Raw genomic sequence first — 22,761 nt, forward strand, 5'->3', positions numbered from 1 at the left:
ACACCCTTTGATTTCCCCCATCTTCATTCCCTGCCAGTTCCAGGCAAGCTGGCCCTTTGCTGCCTGTCTTTACCCTTGCCAGGATGTGTTTCTTTGTGACCAGACAGGCTACAAGCCAGGTTGGCATCCTCTGTGGGTCTGTGGGTGGGGTTAACTTCACAATAAGGAAGAATGGACAGGGCTGTTGCAGAGTCTTTCCTGCACTGTGGCAGTCCTTTGATGCAGATTTAATGTGGTATGAGCCATGTGTGAAGGGGACGTGAGCATGAGGCAAGGGCATGGCCTGAATACGCATGATGCTGCAACTTTGCTGAAGCTGAAGTCAGTGCATTGAAGCTTTGCTACAGGGGAACATTTGTGGAGAGTTCTGGTAAACCTGTGATAAATCCTCCGAGTCTCTGCTTTAGAGACATCCATTGATAAAAGCATGGAACTGTCGGGTGTGAAGGAGGTGACTTCTTTTAAATGCAGGAGGGACTTCATTACAAAACGTGATAAGCAAAGTGAGGGAACTGATGTGGTTTAGTTTACCCAGATCCTTGTTTCAGACCTCTTGACAACACAGTGAGAAAATGCATTTCCCCTCCTTAGCATTTTAATTTCTTGCTTGTTTCCATTCCTATAATCCTTGTTCCCATGTAAAATGTCCAGGCAGACTCAAGAGTGAAAGGAAATAGGAAACCCCATTCATGCAGGTGTGGTGAGCCTTGAGGACATTCTTTGGAGTGGGTTGTTGTTGTGTGCTGTCAAGTCATCTCTGACTCATGGTGACCCTGTGTAGGAAAGGTCTCCAAAATGCTCTGTGAATGACAGCTGTGTCCAGCAATTGTAAATTCGAGGCAAAGGAAGGAGTCCATCTGTCCCATATTTGGTTTCTTATTCTTCTGCCTTCGGCTTTCCCTAGCAGTCCTTTTAGTGGCTCCTTTTCCCCCCACAATGCTTCTTAAAACTATGAAGAATGGACATTCTTCACGAAAGAACATGGCAGCCCAATTCAGCTGGGAAGGACCTGTGGTGAATTTTTCTTCCAGAGAAAAATCCCAGGCTCCTTCCCAGAAGATGGCCTCAATGTCCCCCAGTTTGCAAACATGGCTAAGACATTGGGGTGAGCCAGTCTGGTCAAGCCCTGAGAATGTTTAAATAGAGGAATGTGCCTCGCATGGCCACCCACGGTCTGGACTGGCCTGATCAGACCATTCCAATGGTTTGCTCTGTACAGAACTGGCAGATTTATATTACAATTAAGTTGGTTACTGCAAAACTGAAGGAAAATGACATTCTTGTCACTGAAGGTTCAGCAGCTCAGGACAACTGCAGAATGGACAGTCCCTACTGCCCCAGCTCTGTTTCTCGCATTCTCTCAAATGTCACTTACTTTAAATACACTGGTACTATAAAAGCAGAAAAGAAAAGAAAAGAAAAACCAGCTCCAGGGCTCCTTAAACCATGGAATTAAATATGGTTTTGATCTCCAGGGGGAGTCTGCCTCCTAGATTCTAAATCTGCTCAGTCAAGCAAAATATTACAGGTGGAAAAGAAATCAATATTTCTTGGGCTGAACAGAAGGGGTGAGTGTGTAAGGATGGGTGTGCAATAACAAGAACATGACTTTAAAAGGGATTCTGGCATGTACTACTGAGGGTGAGGTGAAGGATGCGTGGATGCATCGTCTGAATGATTGCAATAGTCAGAGTTGCAGACATGTTCAAAAGAATGTGTAGGTACATCCTGCCATGAGAAAAGCCATCTGTTGTAATGAAGACTTGTAAAAGGATGTGCAGAATTTTTTGGTTTGCATTTCATTTTCATACTTTTCCATGAATACATGAACCGCAGCTGAGCTACCCTTCAAAACCTGTACTTCCCCAAATGTTGCTGTCGAGTTTTCCAGTAAACCAACAATTTAAAAAATGCCATATGAAGGAAAGGTGCACACAAGCACAAACATTTATGAAAGCAATGTTTGAAGTTTATTATATCAAGAAAACCTCTTGCAAGAATGTGTCTACTTGGCAGAATCATTTCCCTTGGCAGGGGCCCTAGGAGAAATCTGCACAAAAATGTACATGATTTTTCATGAAAAGCTTTAAAAATCCACATTATGGTCAAGTAGAATTTAAAACTGGAAAAGTGGGGAATTCAGAGAAAGAGTGTGGGATGGTCATTGAATCATGGAGCATGAGTTGATAGCTGATGATGTTTCTGAACCCAGCTGGGATAACAAAACCAGCTTGCATATCTACAGTTCACAACCCAACAAGCAACCACAGGTTCCCCGCATGGGTTGGTTGTGATGAACAAGCCATGGCTTGTCATCCCAGCTGGATTCAGACAACATGATAACCCATGTTTCAACAACTTCTCATGGTTCGGTGACAACCCTTACTGTGCATTATCATGTTGTCCGAACCCAGCCATCTTCTGCTGAAATCTTGTACATTGATAGATTAATTTTCATTGGTGCACAGGGGCAAGTAGGACGGTTGCCTTCCTCTCCAACAGGTGGCATAAAGAGATGTGAGGTATGGCTAGAACACTCACAGGTGTGCTATGAAGTGTCCAGACATACAGGGACAAGTGTGCCATCTGTCCCAACAAAACACCAAGGAGCAGGACCAAACAAGCATCTATGATTGTTTGCAAGAGGCAAACGGGTGTAGCAAGCAGCATATGCTGAGAATCTGCACACAGAATTCGGAGACCTGGTCACAAAGGACTTGGAATGCATTTTGGAATACACAGGGGAGAGGAGGGAGCCATGAAGAGACAGAAGTCTCAGAAATGACTTGGATATATATGATGCTGTTACAGTGGCTAACTACTACTTATTGGATGCCAAGGTTTGCGCCAGTATTGATGGCCCCGCTCCTGTGCTCTGCTCAGTGAATATAATTATATTTTATAGCTAGGTTGGGGAAGGGATTGTATGCACTTCATATATTTTGAAAACGTAACTATCTTGCTGTCTAATAATATGGTTCTGTGGTTCTTAATTGGAGCTCTCTCCTCTTCAGGAGAAGCTATGCCTAACCCATTTTAACTAGAAAGGGGGACAAAAGAAATTGGAACATCTTTATTCTTTCATCACCGTGCCCTGTGCTGCACCGAATGGACTCACGGAGCAAATCTCACAAACCAAGCAAAAAGATGCAGCAAATTCTTTCACATTATGAAGGAAGTGTTCCTTTTAAGGTGTTAAGAAGGGTCTGCAACAGAGACAGGAGTGGGGGATGACGCTACCCATGGCTCCTAGTTTTGGCCATCCATTCCCTCGGGTGTTAGAGGCAGTATCACCCTGAATGCCAATTCAAGTCCAGATCCACGAGCCAAATGGATGGATGACTTCCCCAGCATCCCCAGACATGGAGAGCAAGATCACCTCTGGCAAGGAGAGGTCAAGCTAATTAATCCCCACCTGTCAAAAACCTGGGCAGATCCCAGCCTGAAAGTCCTCCACAAAGTGCTGTTGTCTGAGCAACATGCAGAGGCCTTCTGAAGGCTGAGAGGCTTGGATCTGAGGAGCGACCTGCTTCTGAAAAGGTTATCTCTGTAACCTCTAGCAACTTCAGGATGGAGGAGTGAAGGACTGAATCAGAGGGTTGTTTCCCGGATTTGAGGAGTTTGCTAAAGCTACATCCTCTAGGCTGAAATTCCCCAATTATGGTTATTAGATGAAATCTCCTCTGAGTTCTTCTCAGAGTAAAGGGAGGATCAGTCTGGAGAATACAAAGAGCAGCACAGACAGGATGGGAATCCAAACATTCAGCTCTTCTTGAAGGGACTGGAGCCAGATCTGAATGGAGTGAGATCTTCTGAGCAAAAGTCACCTGCATTTGGACCTCCCTTCCCAACTGAAGCCCCACACCATCCTTTCTTTGCCTGGGGAAATACAGCCCAAACACCCAACAGCACATCCATCCATCCATCCGCCTGAGGTGAGGCTGGTTCGGCCCACTGAGGGCGTTGTTCTCCATGCACATGGGCAGCAGGGGAGCTGCCGCGTGGGCTCTGCCACCCCTCCCCACACCTCCAGACCTTCTGGGAAGGGCCCCGAGGCTCTGCTGGGGGCCTCAGGGGCATTTCCTGAGGCAAGGTGGAATAGCCAAGAGAAAACCCAGTGGCAGGTTTCCTCAGCCAGGATGATGGAATGGACCTCACTTCCTCATCTCTTCTTTAGATGCAGCCAAGTTGTGCAGAAGAGAGAATTGTAGCAGTTGCCACTGTCATGCAACACTGAGGAAAGTTGCCACTGTCATGTGCATAGATGCTAAAAGTTCTGTGTAAACAGATATGGCATAAGCTCCATGATTCTAAGGATGGAACCAATTTTTCAGAGGCGGACCAAAGTGGTGACCATGCCCTTGCTTGACAGTCGTTTGGAAGTGAGCATGGCACATCCATGTGTGTTGATGTAGCCAGGAGCATAAAGAAGCACCCTTCCCATCTTCCTGAGGCCTCCTAAGAGACCAGCATGCTTCGCCTCAGCCAAGACAAGACAGCAGCATCGGTGTATTCGGCAGGGCCATGTGAGCTGTCAGGGCCGGACACCATTACATCTCAATAAGCCGTCCTCCAAGGTATCCTCAGAAATAAATATTTGAAAAGGAACGGCTGCATGTTTCCTATTGTGTCTTCTTTCACTGCATTTTCATTTCACTGAACATGGGAGTTCAATGTTTGAGGAGGGCTGTGTTTTGCCCTCACTGTCTATCAACAAGAGCCGCAGTTCTTGTGTTACTACCGATTCAGCCCTGTGTACCAGCAAGGACTCTACTCATGCCAGTCTTGCTTATTGCCGGATTCCCCTTTCCTTCTGCCAAATTCCCCCTCTTCCCGTATATATCAGCTCTGCCGAATGCTCCACAAAGGTGCTTTTCTCGTTGTGAGGACCAGGAGATGAAGGAAGATGCTAAACTCTGAAAGCCCTTTGTGACCAAAACTCCACAGACAGAGCAATGCCACAAAGCGATGGACCTTTCAGAGCAAGGTATGGGGTGGCCCAGAGGTGACCCAGACCCACTCTGTTCTGTGGCTAACAAAAGGCGTGGTTTGCCTGTCGGGCCTGGCATTGCCCAGAGCTCCCTCCACAGACCTTTGACAACCACAAGCCCCTTGTCATGACTGAGGAGAAGCACATGTTTCCCCACCTCACTCCAGATAATTTCATGCATTGAGAGAGTTGGCCAAGTTTGCTGCCTCCCACTATGTTTCTGCTCCCTTTTCGCAAAGGTGTGTGTGTGTGTGTGATTGGCTTGCAAAGGCAGAAAGACTGAGTGGTATGAGCAAACACCATCTGGGCTGGTTTGTCTGAAAGCATTCTTTCTGAACATTCAACGCCTCCCCTACCCTCTAAGATTTCCATACACAAAGACAGAAAGAGAGAGAGAGAGAGAGGAATTGCTATGGGGAGCTGTCACAGGTGATCCAAGAGACGGGAAACAGGAAACAGGAGTTTCAGCCTGCAGTCAGAGCGGGAATCAAAGTCAAGAGTGCACAGAAATGCACCACGGTCAGGAAGATATTGTTGTTCAGACAAGGGGCAAGCCAAGACACAGGCAAGAAAGAAAACCAACTTAATTCTCCTGCCCATCTCTGGGTTTGGAGCTCATTGCATAAATGTATGAATGACTGAAAAGAACCTGAGCTGAAATATTGGCTCCACTCTAGCTCATTTATATTTTTCTCCCTTCTGCATGTACATTGCTGAAGCACCGCAAAACAAAATGTAAACAGGGATTTTGGATGCATGCTGTGCTCTTTTGCCGATGCACCCCTGCCCATTGCCGAGATGCCCCCAGGAGAAGGAGCGAGAAAGCAAATCATGGTTCCTCTCGGTAGGCAGTCACATCCAGCTTGCTTCTTCACGGGCCTCCCATCCCATGCCACATTTTTATCTCACAAGTGCTGGAGCACATCAAATAAAAAGAATCCAGGAGCACACTTAATGCAGAGCTGGAGGAAAGCACAAGAAGGAAATAGAAGATGTGTAAGATTCGACTTTTTCTTTTGTTTCAAAGACACAAATAGCTTGCCATGGCTTCCTACTTCACAGGCTCAACCAACTAACTGAGAACTCTAAACTTGGAGACGAGGAACATCTTGGAAGTGTCCCTGACTTCCTGGGTATTCTCAGCATTCTGGATGCTTTGGGAGCCGTATCTATTCCTTTGTGATTCCACCACCTGCACGGATGGAACTTCACAGCATAAGACGCACTGGGAACATATTTCACCATCCCCACACAGCCCTGTGAACATATTTATAGCTTGCTGTACTTGGGATTAGCTGCTTGCCATAAATATGAAGGCTCTGCAATTATAATTAGAGCGATTTATTCCAATTTGCAGGTAGATTAAATAATGAACCTTGCCTGCAAACATTCGAGTGACACACTATCGCAGCACCTGGCTGTGAACATCTGCGAGACCTGCGGACCCCCTCCTTCCCTTCCAAGAATGACAGTGTGGAGACAGAGGCTTCAGAAGGGAGAAGATGCTGCTGCTGCTGCTAAGATGCCCGGAAGCCCAGCAGGCAGAGGTCTTTGGGAGTCCTTGACAACTTTTCCAGCCACGGACTGGGTAGTCACCAGCCAGCCCTTCCCAACACGAAGCAGGAGATGTGCCTTCTAGCTGGGATTAGGATCTATAGGAGCAGTTTTCTCTCTCACGCCCCCTCCCCATTTTTCCTCCGCATCCCTCCCTGTCCCCATTTCATTGTACCTCGGGAGCATCAGTTAGGTAATTTCAGGCTAGGCTGCGGATGGAGTGGAATCGAAGGCATGTGATAAGGCTCCCCAAAGCCTCTTAGACACTCATTTGGCATGGTAATTGATTTTCTCGGAGGCTGCACAGGCCCTGGCAAGCAGCCCTTTTCTCCAGTTCCTGCTCTGATGCCATGCAGCTCGAAGATGGCAGGTTCCTCCGAGTTCGGACCTCATCCTGCAGTTACCTGGACTTCCACTGCTTCTCTCTGGGGTTTGCCTGCCTGGCATATCGCCAGGTCCATTGCATTGCTCAAGCAAACCTTTCCCTGGAAATCTGCTTACAGTTCGAGCCCATTCCAGTGAATGATGCAAACGGCCTTCAGCAAGATCCTTCCGTGAATGCATCGAAACTCTCCATTTCCGCATCATGTGGGCATGTTGAAGTGCTTCAGTCCTGCGGCCCTCCTTGCCGGAAAGAGCAATGAACAGAAACAGGGGATGAATCCGGAGGTATCACCAATCCCTGGGTGTCTTAACTCAGAATTTAGAGTCCTGCAGGGCTGGTCATTCACAAATGGAAGACGAAGAATTACAGGCCTGAAATCTTATGGGGCTTGTTTTTCATAAGAACTGGAGAGTTAAACTCCTCCCTCCCTCCCTCCCTCCCTCCCTCCCAGCCAGTCCTGCCCACCCACCCCCCACCACAACAGAAATCCCTTTACCCTCTTTCTGAGTATATTCTTTCCTTGCAGCTCTTCCGAAAGGCTAAGTGCAGGGGAGAATAAAAGGAAAAAAGATTTTCTTTCCCTCTTCTCTCCAGCACCTGGCATGCTGCAATGCATCACAGCTAACAGCGTTGTGCTCACATGACTCCAGTCCTCCGTCAGCTTCACTGGCTCCCCATTGAAGTCCGGGCCCAATTCAAGGTGTTGGTTATCACCTATAAAGCCCTTTAACGGCTTGGGTCCTGGTTACCTGAAGGAGCACTTATGTCCATATATGCCCGACCGCCCCTTGAGATCTGCGGGAGAGGCCCTTTTCCGGGAGCCCTCCGTGAAAGAAATTAGGAGGGTAGGTACTCGGAGGAGGGCTTTCTCTGCGGTGGCGCCCAATCTATGGAATGTGCTCCCCAGAGTGGTCCGCCTGGCGCCGTCATTATTTGCTTTTCAGTGCCAGGCCAAGACTTCTTTATTTAAACGTCATTTTAATTGTTGATTTTAGTGATTGATTTTAACAACTTTGACCAGGATGTCTCCAACTGTATTTTATTGTACTGATGATATTTATTTATTTGTAAGCCACCCCGAGGCTTAGGCGAATGGGGCAGCATATAAGTCTGCTAAATAAATAAACAAACAAACAAACAAACAGAAGTAGACCTAGACAATCCAGTTTTCCTAAGGGCAACGACAGTCCTTGGGAAGTTAAATTTCCCAGGTGTTGTGAGGTGTCAGCTCACAATATAAATGACCCACACTTCTGCAGGCAATAAAACTAAAGCCTTTTATTGCTACTTATCTACAAGATTTACAACTCTACAGATAAGCTCTACTGCAATGATCTTTACAAGTCAGTTGCTACCTCCTTAGTGACGTCCTACAAGGAACTCACATGGGATTAGCTTTCCCTGTCCCACCTTCCCCCCCTGAGGTGGGACAAAGCTTCCTTTTGTTCCAATCGGCGTAAGTTACATCTAAGAGAGACGCAAGTCAATCTATCCCACCTCTTGCGTCTTCTGTGTCTTGTTCAGGAGACTCAGCATCAGGAGGAAGGGGGGCATCCTGCCCACTCTCTTCAGGGGCAGAACGTGTAGTGTCTCTTCCCTTGGGGCCCTCATGGCCGGACTGAGGCATGGCTGTTTGCCCAAGGGGTAAAGGGTCAGGATGAGGGATGGCTATCTGCTCAGCTACTCCCAAGTCAGGTTGTGGAAGGGTCACCTGGTTACAGGGCCTCAAGTATAAGTCCTCGTGTTCTGATGTCTGATTCTCTGTTTGACTCTTCCTTGTGAGGTGCCACCTCTGTTGAGGCGCCAGGCACAACACCAGGTCTACTTGTGCCTGGGGTATTGCATATCTGGAGCCCAGTCCTCTCTTTCCTCCCTTGCTTTTGATGCTGCTGCAGGAGCTGCAGGCTAAATGGGAGGAAGACAGCAGGGAAGAGAGTTTGGAGCATCAGGCTGGCAGGGAAGAAGAAAATGGCCTCATGGGACTTAATGCTGGAAGGAAGGTCTGGAGGCTTTCAGGTGAGGGTTGAGAATCCATCTCATCCTGTCACGGATCTGATCTCTGAACCATCAAAGGATCCTGAGCCCTCCTCAACAGTGACCTGTTCAGGGAGAGGTCTCTGTTTCAGGAAGGCATCACAAGGCTTCCACTTCCAGGAGTCTGCCCCCTCCCCAGATCCAGAAGAGGTTGTCTTGCCATCCTCAGACATGGAGGATTTCAGCCATGAAGTCACCAATCACCACTGTCATCTCACATTGCAGTGGTCTGAAGCTGCTCAAGCACAGAGATCCCTTTAAAATAAAAGGATTTAATCAGAAGGGAGGCAGGGCGAACCAGCCTAAAGGAAGCCAACTCCCTATTTAAGGTAGTCAAAATGTGCTGCTTACTGGAGCAACATGCAGGGAAGCTTGTGTGGGTTCCAGCCCCAGCACCACTCGGAGCTCTCCGTGGTGCTGTCCTCTCTCATTCCAGCCTCTCCGAGGAGCCCTAAAATGTGCTAAAGCTCCAGTCTAGAGAGGAACTCAATAACCGAGGACTCACTGCCACCCTCCTCCCCAGAATGCTAAGCCCTAGCTGCAAAAGAGGCAAAATTGAACATTTCCCTGTTCAGGGATGCAGACAGATCTGATCCGATTGAAGCTGGGTCTGATTAAGCTGAGCCATTTTATTTATTTATTTATTATTTTAGATTTATATCCTGCCTTTTTCCTACAAAGGGCTCAAGGCAGCTTACATCATTCTCCTCCTCCATCTTATCCCCACAACAACAACCCTGTGAGGTAGGTTGGGCAGAGAGTCTGTGACTGGCCCAAAGTCACCCAGTTGGCTCCATGGCTGAGCAGGGACTCAAACCCAGATCCTCTGAGTCCCAGTCCCATGTTCTAACCACTGCACCACACTGGCTCTCATTTTGTGAAGTTGGGATGGGAAGATGCTTGCATCTCTTTGGCCGCAGTTGCGCTGCTTCCTCACAGGTTCTTGAGACAGCACTGACTGCAGTTTTCATGCATCAGCTCATGGGAATGCAGAATTCTAGCTGCAGTGCTTAAGCGGAAGAAGCAGAGGGGTAAAGTTCTTCCCCAGCAAGTGCTGGGCCGATTGAGTGAAAGCCCTGCAGCTTTCAATATATGTTCCTATAGTTTCAGTACACCATTTTGCTGTAACATTTGACTTGGGAATAGAAGCTTCTCCAACGTTCTGCTTCTCAACTGCTCTTCTCATTTGCAACTTTCATTCCTCTCCTCCTACGTTCAGGTTTAACTAAGAGACCCTCCAAATTAATTCCAAGAAAGGGTCATATGGCATCTTAAAACCAACACATTTAAAAGGACGTCAGTTTTCATGGACTAATGTCAACTTCAGTGGATCCTGTCCTGTATGGGTACACACCAGCTCAAGGTGGGAAGGAGGTGGTAAAGAGTGGGGTCACAGGAAACTGGAATGTGGAAAGTATAAATAGTGATAATTAGCACTGGCCATTCACAAGGCATACTGGGGGGAAATAGAGACATCCTTGCATTAGTGAGCTGCTAACACATGCAGTTAATTTTAAAATGATGACATCTTTATCCCTGTTTGAGGCACAGGGAACAGAACTGAGCCTCCTGATGAACTGTCGCTCAGTCGTTCCACACCAAAATCTTCATTTGGCCACCCTGAGGTCACTGACAGAGTGTGCTGGGAAGCTGAGATATTCTCACGCCGCATCTTGCTTGTGTTATTTATTTTTAAAGTTGTTGATTCTGTTGCGATTCTGTGCATCTGTTCAATGCACAGGGACTGGCCTGTTCGTTAATCGGCTTCAAAGAACCGTGATACAATTGGATTTAAGAAAGAGAGTTTCTGGCTAGGATGCCATGATTTACCTCTACTTTCCCCAGCGTAGTGCTTTCCAGATGTGGGACTTCTGCATCCACCAGCCCCAGGCAGCAATGCCAATGCGTAAGAATGCTAGGGATTGTAGTCCAAATATCTAGAGGTACCATGCTCGAGAAAGCCTATTCACAGGACAGGCCGAGTGCAAACACACCTATCCATTCCCAAAGTTAAACTAGGGCGTGTGTCTCATAATTCAGTGATAGGAAACTGTAATACGCATGCGAAAGATCTTGGGTCCAGTAGTCAGTCAGGAGTTGGCCAAAGTATGTGTCCTTTGGTAGAAAGTGGTTGTGCTTCTGTCCTTGGTGGTCAGATACTTTGGACTGAAATTAAACGGGAGCGTATTGGGCTGCATGTGCCTGTCGTCTGGCTGCTGTTTAGTGATGTCCAAAGCATCATGTATGTGCAGAAACGAATTCATCTAGGCAGCAGTCATAGGCCCTGGTTCAGTCTCCAGTTGAAAGGACTTCCAGTGGCAAGGCTGATGTGAGGAATGACTCCTGCCAGATTTCTTGAGGAACCGATGCTGATTAACTCCGACAGCACTTGGCCTGATGGCTCAGTGGTCCAACTCAGTCGATGACAACTGCAGAATGAATGATTACAGATTGCAAGCTGAGCTGAAGCTTCTCGGAGGACATTATGATGAGATTCTGAGATTTCTCATTTCTTTTGCCTTATCCCCCCAAGAAAGAGGGTCAGTTTTCAGAATCTTCTCCGAATCTTCTCCACCAAGCACATTCTCATTGGACATGCATGCCAGCACACACATACCCATGACCCCGAGAGACAGAGAGAGAGATTTCTCCATAGAGATGCTTGTTCCAGGGAACGGTTGCATTCGTAGGAACAGGAGAAATACGTGGGGAGAAAGGGTGGGGAGAAAGAAGCTTTTGCCACTACTGAAGGTGAGCCCTACCTCGAGGAAATCACAGAAGCGTTTTTTCGTGCCCCAGGAGAGATCCATTGTAATTGTTGCCCCAACTACTCCACTTACAAGGAGGTTGTAGAATGTCATGAGGCTATTTGCACAGAATGGTATAGAAATTATTACACTTCAGAATAGCTGTTTCAGCCTAACATTTCTGCCCAGTCGTCCATGACAAGTCATGGAGAGGTACCGTGCTCTTTTCTGCCAGGCTGAAGACCTGAACTTGCCACTTTACATCATGCGGCTCCAATCCCCTGTCCGTCTCCTTCACTCCGCCTTGCCCACTACGGGAGCTGGTCAGTCTGCCTCAAACGTGCACAACCTTTCCCTCGGTCATCGCTGGTCTGCTTGTCAGTCAAGCCGCATCAGAGACAAGATTAGCATTCCCTTCACTCTGTCACTCCATCACCATTTCTATTAAAGCCATTTGCTATCTAAAGGAATTCATTTTCCCCTTTGTTTGCCCACAATAAAACATACAGAGAGAGGGAGAGAGGACTCGCAGCAGGAAGTTGGGAGCAGAAAGACTCAGTCTTCTCCAGTCCTCAGGCTGGCATGAGAAGGTCATCACCACCGTCTTGCCGTCATTGAACCAAAATGCCCATCTCAGCAAGGATTAGAACAGCAACATCAAAGCAAGCTGGGATAGCATGAAAGCAACCCAGCGTTCCTGTTGGCACATCATCCGCCCATATAGATGAATGCCATCTTCACTGAATTTAGCCTGACAATCACTGCATGATACAGAAAATTCTAAATAGGGCTGTTGCCAAAGCGGCACTCCGTTTGGAATACAAATCTGTCCAATTCATAATAACTGGCTGCATTATGAATAGCATTGCCATTCTTCATCAAAAAAGTCCTATCTGAGTCAGAAAATTAAGTGGATTCTGAGCATATGCAGTGAGCGTTTGGCAGAGCAAGAGCACAGAAGAGCCCGTGTTGTGTGCGCACGCACAAACATCCTTGTTAAGCCATTGCACGGCATGGAACTCTGTGACAAGTTGTGTCAGCAGGCCAAACCATGCCGTGTTCGACAGAGTGCGTACATTTCCATTTGCTTCCTTCCACACAACTGCAGTACCTGCCTGAAACACCCCCTAATCCCTTTTTGAGGAAGTCTGAATATTGTGGAGGGATGGGTTCCAAAAGGGGTTGTCCAAACCCTAATATGGATTCCCCGGAATGGGCTCTGAGATGGAATTTGGAAAACTCAAGTTTTACTGATCTGTGCACCCCTAATTACAAGTTGGAAAGGAGTTCATGGAAATTACCCATATTTACGGGGACCACCTGTTTCGCATGTTGGTGTGACCACACATTTTCCTGGAATAACTCTGTGTGTTTGCAGTTGCATCTGTGAGGTTTGCAAAACTGATAGTTTCCACTGATAGTTCCGTGCACCTTCTCCTCACTTAGGGGAAACAAATACAGCACCGGGAGTGTGCACTCTGAGAGATCGTGTAACTATCTTGTTTACGGTCCCTACCTGTTGTTTTATCAATATGCCTCCTGGTGAGATCATCTCTTGCTGGTTAAGGAAAATAAAAAGGAGAAACAAACTCTTCCAGGGCTTGCATTCAGTGTTGGAGGCAGGTGGGGAATTGATGCTGTGTTTCATGCATAAATCTTGTAACCAGCAAGGTGATCTGTAGCTGCTCTCTATCTAGGTTATGAATATGTGAGGAATGGCCAGAAGCATCTTGAACCTACACGGTCAGGTACTGGCTCTGGAGAAGACCCCCTCTCTTCTGCCATGCACCTTGCTTGCTCACCTGCCTCTCATGCTGGCCCACACAATGGGGATCCTGGGAAGGAAGAAGGTGAGATGGCCCTGCTTGCTAGCCCATTTGCCTGTTTGCCTGTTGGCTTCCTGGCTGTCTCTCTGGCATGCAGCTAGATCATAGGAATTGGAGGCAACGGCAATGAAAGGATGGGGGCCCATTCAAGGTCTCCCTCAAAATCTCCTGCATCGACTGGTGGTTCACTAGCTGATAAGCACTAAGTCACCAAGGGTTTCTGAATCGCCATTTTTTAACGAATGACTAAAATTCCCCTGCCCTAAACAATACCTCCCCTAGCCGGAGGTGGATTTTTCTGTTTGAAAGGACTGTGTTCCATCCTATGACTCTGAGAATATTCCTTGGCTCAGAAAACTTGTAATTCTCTTTTGCACCAGAAAAAAACAAAGACATTTCTGGCTGAATGTTTGCCCACAATGGGAATAAATAGTATTATAGCAAACCATAAAACAATTACATAAAAGTGCATATCTAAAGGAAAACATACAAAATAGGAACATGTTAAAACCAATAAAATCCACACAGTTACAAGAGGACACCCAACCATTGAACCACATAAATTCAGATCTGGCTTTAGCAGCAACAAAAAGCAATTTTTGCTCTGCTAATGCATGTTTACATTGTTCTCTCCTTTTATGAGTAAGGCACAAGACCACAAACCTATACAATTCTATCTGCACTCAGAAGGAAGTCCCATCGAGTCCAGTGGTACCCACCCCCCTGGTAAAGGTGCATAGGATACAGTCTAAGTAACTTGGCATCTTATATGCTAAGGGGCAAAACAAGGATGAGGGTTGAATCTGGAACACCTGAGCATCCAAGCTGGCCCACTGAGCTTTCTCGGGTGGTCTCATCCCTTTCTGTCCATCCACTTGGACAGTTTCCATTTTGTGTGCATTCCCCCCCCCCCATCCTCAAAGACTCACATGCCTCTGAAGAAGCTTTAAGCTAAAACAAGGGGGAGTTGTTCACATTTTGTATTTGACAGTGGGGGCAACTCTTCTGTAGGATGGAAACCAGTCCTTGGCTGGAAAGAACCCTGTTTTCAGCTGTTCTTGGTCTAAGAGTACAGATTTGTGCATGTGATATAAATTGTGACTTCCTTGTGTCTGGCTTTTGGGAAGGGTTGAGTTGTGTCCTTCTTGGCCTTTGCTTTGCACTGGAATCCTGTTTTTCATCTCAGGCACAAGCAAAGGTAGCTTCTGTCCAAGGTGCTGAAGTTCTAGAGTCAGCCCTGAAGCCCGGCAGTATTAATCAAGGTGGCAGAAAGTGTGCTAGAATGTCCCTTGAGGAACAATATCAATCGATATCTGGGTGCTTGTGAAGTTATTGTGCAGGATGGAGATCTAGGAATCTTGGTGGTCCATTTGCACACTCGTTAACAGTAGCTTCAGTTCTCTGAAAGCAGAGATTAAGTTGCTACTCAGAATAGTTGCTCTTTGTTGGTTTTGCTCTGATCACATTAGTTAGGGTGTGATGTCCTGTTACAGCTGGACTGTGACCAAGCAGTAGATGGAAATGAGTATTTGCCGATTCGTCAGAAACTGGAACTTCAGGCCCTATGGCAGATCCATGATAAAAGAGATTTTGCTCTGACAAAAGGCAGAGCCAAGCTATTTAAGTTATTGTATGTCAGGTAATAAAAGTTGACACTCCAGTCCTACAAATGAGAGTCAGGGGGATCATAAAGAGCCAGCCCTTTGGGCTTGGACCTGAGTGGTGTTACAATTCCACATGTCATCTGTGGGTTCATTCTACGTGACACCTTCCAACTCGTGTGTCCACCTGGTCAAGAGGTCTACTGTTCGTAATAGCCTTGTGCAAGGAGATCTGTGGGTGAGTCTCCCTCAGGCTGAGCTTCAGGAGAACTTGGAGAAAGCAGAATTTCAACGTGCTTGGTACTGCTGGGCCTGTTTATGTAACTGTGCCCCGTACAAGACTGCCAGCGACATGCAAGGGACTCAAGAAAACTACATGTCTCTGGAAACTCAGCATGACAGAGCGCTGTCATGTCAAGTCTCTAGGGAGGAATCTTCATGAAATATGGCCAGGATAAAGCTTTGGGGTCAGAAGGAGGAGGCCCAGACTCCACCATCATGTAAATGGGAGCAAAACCGTGGTTCTGAATGTGAGATTTGGTCCAGAAAAGAGCACATTTTTGGAGTGATCGATAATCCTTTCTTTCATCGGAGGAAATGGCTTGGTTTGTCAAGCGCCATTCCAAATCAAGTTCAGGAAATTTCATCCATCCCTCAGAGCAGGTGCCACCTGAGTGCTGCCAAAAGAGATGCATTCTTTGATGAGCTGCTCCTGGAGTTTAGGAGCATGGCAGGTAAGCGCTCTCTCTCCGGCCTGCAGACCTGGTCGCTCCAGAGCTTTGAGATCTGTTTTTCAGATTTTCAAGGGATGTGCAGTGGCAAAGCACATTCTCTGGCATATACTGAACTTATTGGACTTGGCCAGACCCTTTGGCCTTCTGCCCTGTCCATTGCAGGACTGAGGCACCTGAGAGCATCTCCAGAACTCTGCCAGAAAGTGGTGCTGCATCTCAGTCATGGATGGTGATGGTGACAGTCATCTGCCCCACGTTGGTGAGCCACAGCCATGCAGGATGGCTATTGGTGCCTCATTGGTGGTATGGCCACTGCGAAAAACCAGAGGAGGCATGCCGGTTAGGCCACTGGTGACTAAGTGGGCTGCGACTCACTGATAGGGCTCGTTTCGAGAGTGCAAAGGGTGCCCGGTTCAATCCACGGGTTCTCCAGGCAGGCTTGGTAAGGAATCTGGCTTGAGACCCTGGAGAGCTGCTGCTGCCAGTCCGTGTTGGCAAACAGGGCTTGAATGGGCCACGGCAGCTTTGGATGTCCCTACACTGTTTATTTCTTCTTCGCTTCTTAGCCAGAGCTCTAATGCAAGCATTTTGCGCAGTATCTCACTTCTCTTTATCCCACCCCTATGGAGCAAATGCATTTCTCAGATGTGCCAGAGAGAAACCAATCTCCATCCTCCTGGATCCTTTTGTCAGCAGAGACCACATGCCAATGTGGACGAGAAGCCAGAGAGCTGATTTTTGCTTCTGCTGCTACCTGCAGGCTCCCAGCACCAAACCCACTAACGAGGGAGTTGTTCAGGTATCACTAATTACCCAGAATTTAGGCAGCTCAGTCTGCTCATCAGCAGCAACTTAATGTGCAATTAACCCCGAACAGTATGGCCCCAGTTCCCCTTGCCCAGTTATGATCCATAAAGTCAACATGTAAGTAACACTGCAGAGGCAGCCGATAAATCTTTGCCCAGCTTTCTTAGCTGACATATTCACCTAGTGATGTTTTCCACCCCTTCTTACATTTCTGCAGCGGGACGGGGGGGCATCTTTCAGTCTGGGGCCAAACTAATTTCCAGAGCGCTCTCAGCTCTCAGCCATGATCCAGTGCAGAATGCAGCCGAAAAAGGATGGGGTCACCAATACCTAAAAGACCAGCATACTACACTGTCTTACTGCCATTAAGAGCATTATATTTGCTAAGCATAAGAGGCATTTTAACCTTTTCAAATGGGGTGGGGGATGCTGAGAAATCCCCAGCTGATTCGTGGTTCTTGGAAAGGGGATGCGACCTTTAATGTAGTTGGAACTCCAAGAGGGCTGGATGTGGCCCTGGATGATAGGCTCTCTCCTCGTGACACACTGGTTAAGAGGGAGCGCAAGGTGTGGACACATGTACACATCGTATGTACAGCCGGGTTTGAAGTGGCTGAATGTATCTTCGTCCCTGCATGTGTCGGTGCTATACCCAGACCAGTGCTGTGGCCAACTGCAGTTCCCTGCCTCAGTGGAGCAGGAACGTAAAGGCACTCTGGGCATGATGGAGTAAACATGCCATAGTCGTGTAATCCCAGTTTGTGAAATGCTCCATTTTTGTTTCCTTTCATTTATTGCCTTTCTATACAGCTTGATCGCTCAGCCTCCCTAGGAAGCCTGCAAAGATGAAAATCTTTAAAACGCATTATAAAACCATGTGCATGCGCATGCTCCCACCACAGGGAGACACACAGCTATCGAAAAAACAATGTTAAACCCTCAGCAGCCAGGAAAGGGGGAGCAAAAGTGAGACCTGATTAATTTTTCGGCATGTGCTGCCAAACGCTGAAGGGAAAAGGCAGTCTTGAGCTGGTGCCAGAAGGATAACCCTGTTGGCACTGGTGGGCCTGTTTGTTGGAGCCAAGCATTCCTCGCCGGGTGGAGGTGCCCATGGGCTTTGTGGACAGCCACCAACCTGTGGACACAGTGGTAAACCTGTTGGGAGGAAGCTTGTCAGCTGAAGCTGCTCTGGGTCAGAGCTGTGATAGGCTGTCACTGAGGGGGAGGCAGGTCCTGTGAGGCAGGTGCCAAAGCCTGAAAGACAAGCCAGAGGTTAGAAGGGACAGGGGTGGTTAGAACCAGTGAATAAGCCATGGTGAAAGATGACCATTGCCCAGGGAAGATTTCAGCTTCAACGGGAAGCTGCACCAAATTACTCCCTGCCATGTTGCCACCCTGTGTGCAGGTGGCAGGTACTGTGTGGGGCAATTTCAGCATTTTATTTATTTATTTATTGGCATCTGTGAGGAGGACCACTAGAGGAACAGGAGAAGAGTGTGACCTTCCCTCCCGCAGTTGCACCTGCGCTCCACTAGGAGACTCACTTTTGTCAGGATCCCCCTAGCAGCAGATCGTGTAATACTTTTCTGGGGGAGCCACTGGGAGTGTCACCGTGTCCACCATTAAGCCATAGGTGGCAAAAATTAGTGAGCGATGGTGGGGACGGGGTTTTCCAAAAATGATCACCCCTGTGCCTTCACACCCCGGGTCAAGTGTTCTTGCAGATCAAGAATACACTGCAACTGTCTCAGATTTCCTCAAAATGAAACGCTGTGTGTCTGAGGGCCCTTCGGCTCTGAGAGCTCCATCCCAGCATTCTCTGCCCCAGATGGAAATGCAATAGTTCCTCAGTGTGGCCAAGGCGACGCAGTGCTGGCCCTCCGGCCAAAGGCTCCCCCCAGCCTGGGCTTCACCTCGCAAACCTTGCTGGGCCTGCAGACCTGCTCACAATGCCTTGCCCTTTGGTTTCCATGGAGACTTTCTATTCCTTTCCTCACAGGAGGAAACAAAGCTCCAAACATTTAATTCTGCAGCCCACCTGGGATCCCTTTTCAACTCCCTGCTCCGCATTTGACATGTAATAATTTCTTCCTTGCTTTTAAGATTATCCTAAAACTTCTTACCCTCTAGATCTCAGCAGTTGGGCCTCAACAGAAATAAGTGAATGAAATACTGATCCACGTTTCTAATAACAATTTGCCACTGTCTCCTCACGCACACAGCAAGAGGCGTTGAAAAAAATCATCATAAAAATGACCACTTTGTGCAGGCATATGGCAATAAGGCAGGGTAACCATTTCGTTTTGGTTCAGCTTTGAGGAGAATGTTCCAAAATGCATGACGTTTGGGGCAAAAAGAACCTTAGATTTTAAACAAGGGATATGGAAGAATCTGAAAGTGCCAGACTCATCCATTCTGACCCAGGGTTTTGATTCCATTGCTCTTAGAAGTCTATGAGGGAATCCCAGAGTGTCTCATTAAATTAAGGGTGGTCTCCTCCTCCTTTTGATGGGCTCCACAGCTTTAACGGCTCTGTGGCAAGCAGGGGCTTTAACAACTCTGTGTGCTCCTCTCCATCTTGAGAATGGATGCCCCCATGGCAGTTGGTCAGTTTCTGTCCATTTCCTTTTGGTTCATTTTTGGTAAGAAGTTATTGAATGATTCATTATACATTATTCAGTTTTCCATGCCGTGCATGTGAAATGCTTGCTTCACCTCCTTCCTTACGGCTTTGTGCTGGTGCCTTAGCAAAGTATTTGAGGATCTGAAGAGAGCTGGAGAAAGTATCAATGAACCCAAAGGAACGAAAGTGGATTCTTGGCAAAATGTGCTTGGTGCATCGTACTTCGGAATTGGGAAAGAAGGAGAAAGCATCAGGTCCATGTTGGAAGTAAAGGAGAAAGAGAAGAAAGAGGGGAGAGAGAAATTTATGCTGGGGGCAGTGGACGGAGAGGCGGTGAGGAGAAGGAGTAGATGGGAAAGGGGAGAAGGAAAGAGGGAAGTTGTAATGGTCGTCCTGCTGGTGGAGGAGAAGGGAGCAGTCGTGCTGGTGGTGTTGGTGGACATGGCAGTGAAGGTGTTCTCCATGGTCTTGTTTTGGCTTTCTAGGAAGCCAACATTGAGACAAAAGGTGGTGTCCCCTTTCTCTGAATATAAGTGTCCTTGTGCATGAAAACTGCAGAAATTATAGTGTACATTTCACACAACAAAGGATCGGCAAAGTAAAATAATTATTCCCCGCATAACTGACAATCAGAACTGTTCCTATACTGTTGGATACCCACCAGTCCAAGTAAGTGCTGGTACGCAGCATCAGTGGGCTATGCAACGAAAGGGGGCAGGTTTATTGGCAGGGAGGGCAGCAAAGGTAGCGGAGAAGAGGAGTTAGAGTATGGAACCGGTGAGTGAAGGGATCACACAGGCAAACAATTCTGCTCATGAATCCCTTGACCACAGCTCATGGGTTAGGAATTTGCTTCTGACCTTTTCTGGGCAGGAAACGGTTAATTCTGCCCATGGATTGCCTTAAAAGAGAGAGGATCCAGTCCCCTTTTGCGCTGATCATTGCCAGTGTGGCACAGGGAGGAAGGTCGGTCCAAGGAGACCCAAGTTAAGAACCTAAGAAGCTGACTGTACCAGCCGGGTTTATTTATTGCAACGATATGGTCCTTGCGGTTCAGGGGATTTCGCGATTGTAATGCACACCTTGTCAGAGGGAAATCTCTGTTGGGATATTAAGAGGCAACTGATTATGCTTCTATCATCAGAGGTGCCTGGCAAAGACAATCCGTTTTGTGTAACCCATTGCTTAACAGCCATCACCTCTGTCGTTGGAGCCACAACTCACGGACGGGGCTCGTGGTTTGCATGCAGAATGTCCCAAGTGCCGCTCAGAGAGACCTGCCGAGCCACAAGATGCCTGAAAATATAGCTTCATTTGAACTTTATTAAAAAGACGGTTGCATTTCTGGGCACTTTGAAATGCATTCTGTCTCCATGGATCTGTGGCAGATGCTTTCGAGTTTGTGGAACACCAAGTTGGAGCCTCAACTTACCTCGGTAGGGCAAAAGAAAAAGAAAAACTTTGTCCAAGACCCTGGGAAGTCACTGCCGGTCGGTGTTGATGGTACTGGACTAGACGGACCAAGGGGTGGGCTCAACATAAGGCAGATTCCAATGTTTCTGTTTACTGCAGAGGTTGCTAAGGGTTATGTGTGTTTCTTCTGCAGTTACATTGAATTAAGGTAATCATATCCTGGTTAGTTTCTTGTGAATAGTGGCCTCTATGTGTGCACACTGTGTGCGTGCGTGCGTGCGTGTGTACAGCTGATCTAGGGCTGTGTGTGTTTGTGTTTGCCTCCCCAACCAAACCAGAACCTTTTGTTCCAGACAGCGGTTGCCCTCTGGGAGATGCTAAGAGGGCTTCCTCAAGTGCAGTTAAAAAAATTAGGAAAGGGTGATGGGGAGGGAGAAAGGAGGAGGACATCAAAAGCAGCCCTGAGCTGAAATGTTGGAACACTCTTGATTGTTCCACAAGACGTCTTTGTCTTGTCTCTGTTCTCTTGGGATTTGGACTCCCCTTGTACGCTGCCTAGTACATAAATCTTAGTCCTATTACATTCCTATGCAACATAACCCGCAGCAGCTGAAGCTAAGATTTCTTCAAGTCGAAACAAAATGACTCTTCCCCGTATACCAAGCAGCATCAATATCTGCAGCCCTTTGGCAAATCCACAGTTTCATATTTAGCCCTTCAGGAGAACTTCTCTTGCAATGATTCCCTGGGTTTATTAAGTTTGCCCAGACAACCGGAAGAAAAGGAAAGGTTGTTGCATCAACTGCTCTGAAATTGTATATTGGCTCTTCTCGTGGGATGGTGCTCGTACATCCGTCCATTTGTCTGTCTGCTTTTACCGCATCCATACATTGCTCCCGACTTTCTTAGGATGTTAGGAACCATCCTAGTGGAGTGAGAAATGGGATCTAGGGAAGGGATACACAAATGGAGTGATAGGCTATGTTGTAGCTCTTTCCTGTTCCATTCAGTGGCGCAAAGTAGGCGGGATGCGAGGCAGGGCACGATTGTGGCAGGTGGCCTTGTGACCCTCTCCAAACAGAGTGGAAGAGGGAGGAGAGATTCTTCTTCACATAGTCCTGTACTTTATCCCATATCAGTGAAGGAGCCTGAGGATGGAACAGGGTTCTTTTCAGAAGCAGCAATTCCCAAAACCATCCTTTGAAAAGGGAAATTGTCTCACGGACTTAGGACTTCTTGACCCCGTTCCCTCGAGCTGTTATCCCCTGCAGGGAGGAAGTTACATTTACTCACCCTGAGAGAAAGAAGCAGCTAAGGGGACATTACACTCCAGGATTAAGGACAAATTCGGCATATATTATAGTGAAAAAATAGTTACCATGCTTATAAATAGTGATGCGTGAACAACTCATCTTGCAATTGCCAATGTTCTCCAAACACCAACTTAAACCTTGGCTAGCCCAATTTCCTGTGGCCAATTGCACTCCTTTTGCATTGCTTTTGAGTGGGGAAAGTGTTCTGATGCACAGGGCAAAGACATATTTTGAAAGAACAAACCCATAGGCTCCCCAGAGAGGTCCACCTGGCGCCGTCGTTATTTGTTTTTCGGCGCCAGGCAAAGACCTTTTTATTCAAACACTATTTTAATTGTTAATATTATTTATTTATTTTATTTTTCAGGCCAGGTCGACTCATATTATATTGTTTTATACTGTCCTTATTTATTTATTATTGTGAGCCGCCCCGAGACTTCGACAAATGGGGTGGCATAGAAGCCTTCTAAATAAAAATAAAATAAATAAAATAAATTCTACCCCCACAGAGTAAAGTGTGGATATGTGAGATTTGGGGTTCAATTTGCTTTTATAAAGTCTGCATGGTTCAAATGTTAATGTAAGTTTGGGGGGGGGTGGACATTTTCAGAGAAGATCTGCTCCTATGGGCTTTTGCATGTGCACATGGGGCATGCGCACGCCCGTTGGGAACATGGACGGAATTCCCATGTGTCAGCCCCGAAGAATGTCATCTGTGGGATTGCCACATGCAG

The sequence above is a fragment of the Varanus komodoensis genome, unplaced genomic scaffold (genome assembly GCF_004798865.1).
Source record: "Varanus komodoensis strain SLA01 unplaced genomic scaffold, ASM479886v1 scaffold67, whole genome shotgun sequence".
Taxonomy (NCBI): Eukaryota; Metazoa; Chordata; class Lepidosauria; order Squamata; family Varanidae; genus Varanus; species Varanus komodoensis.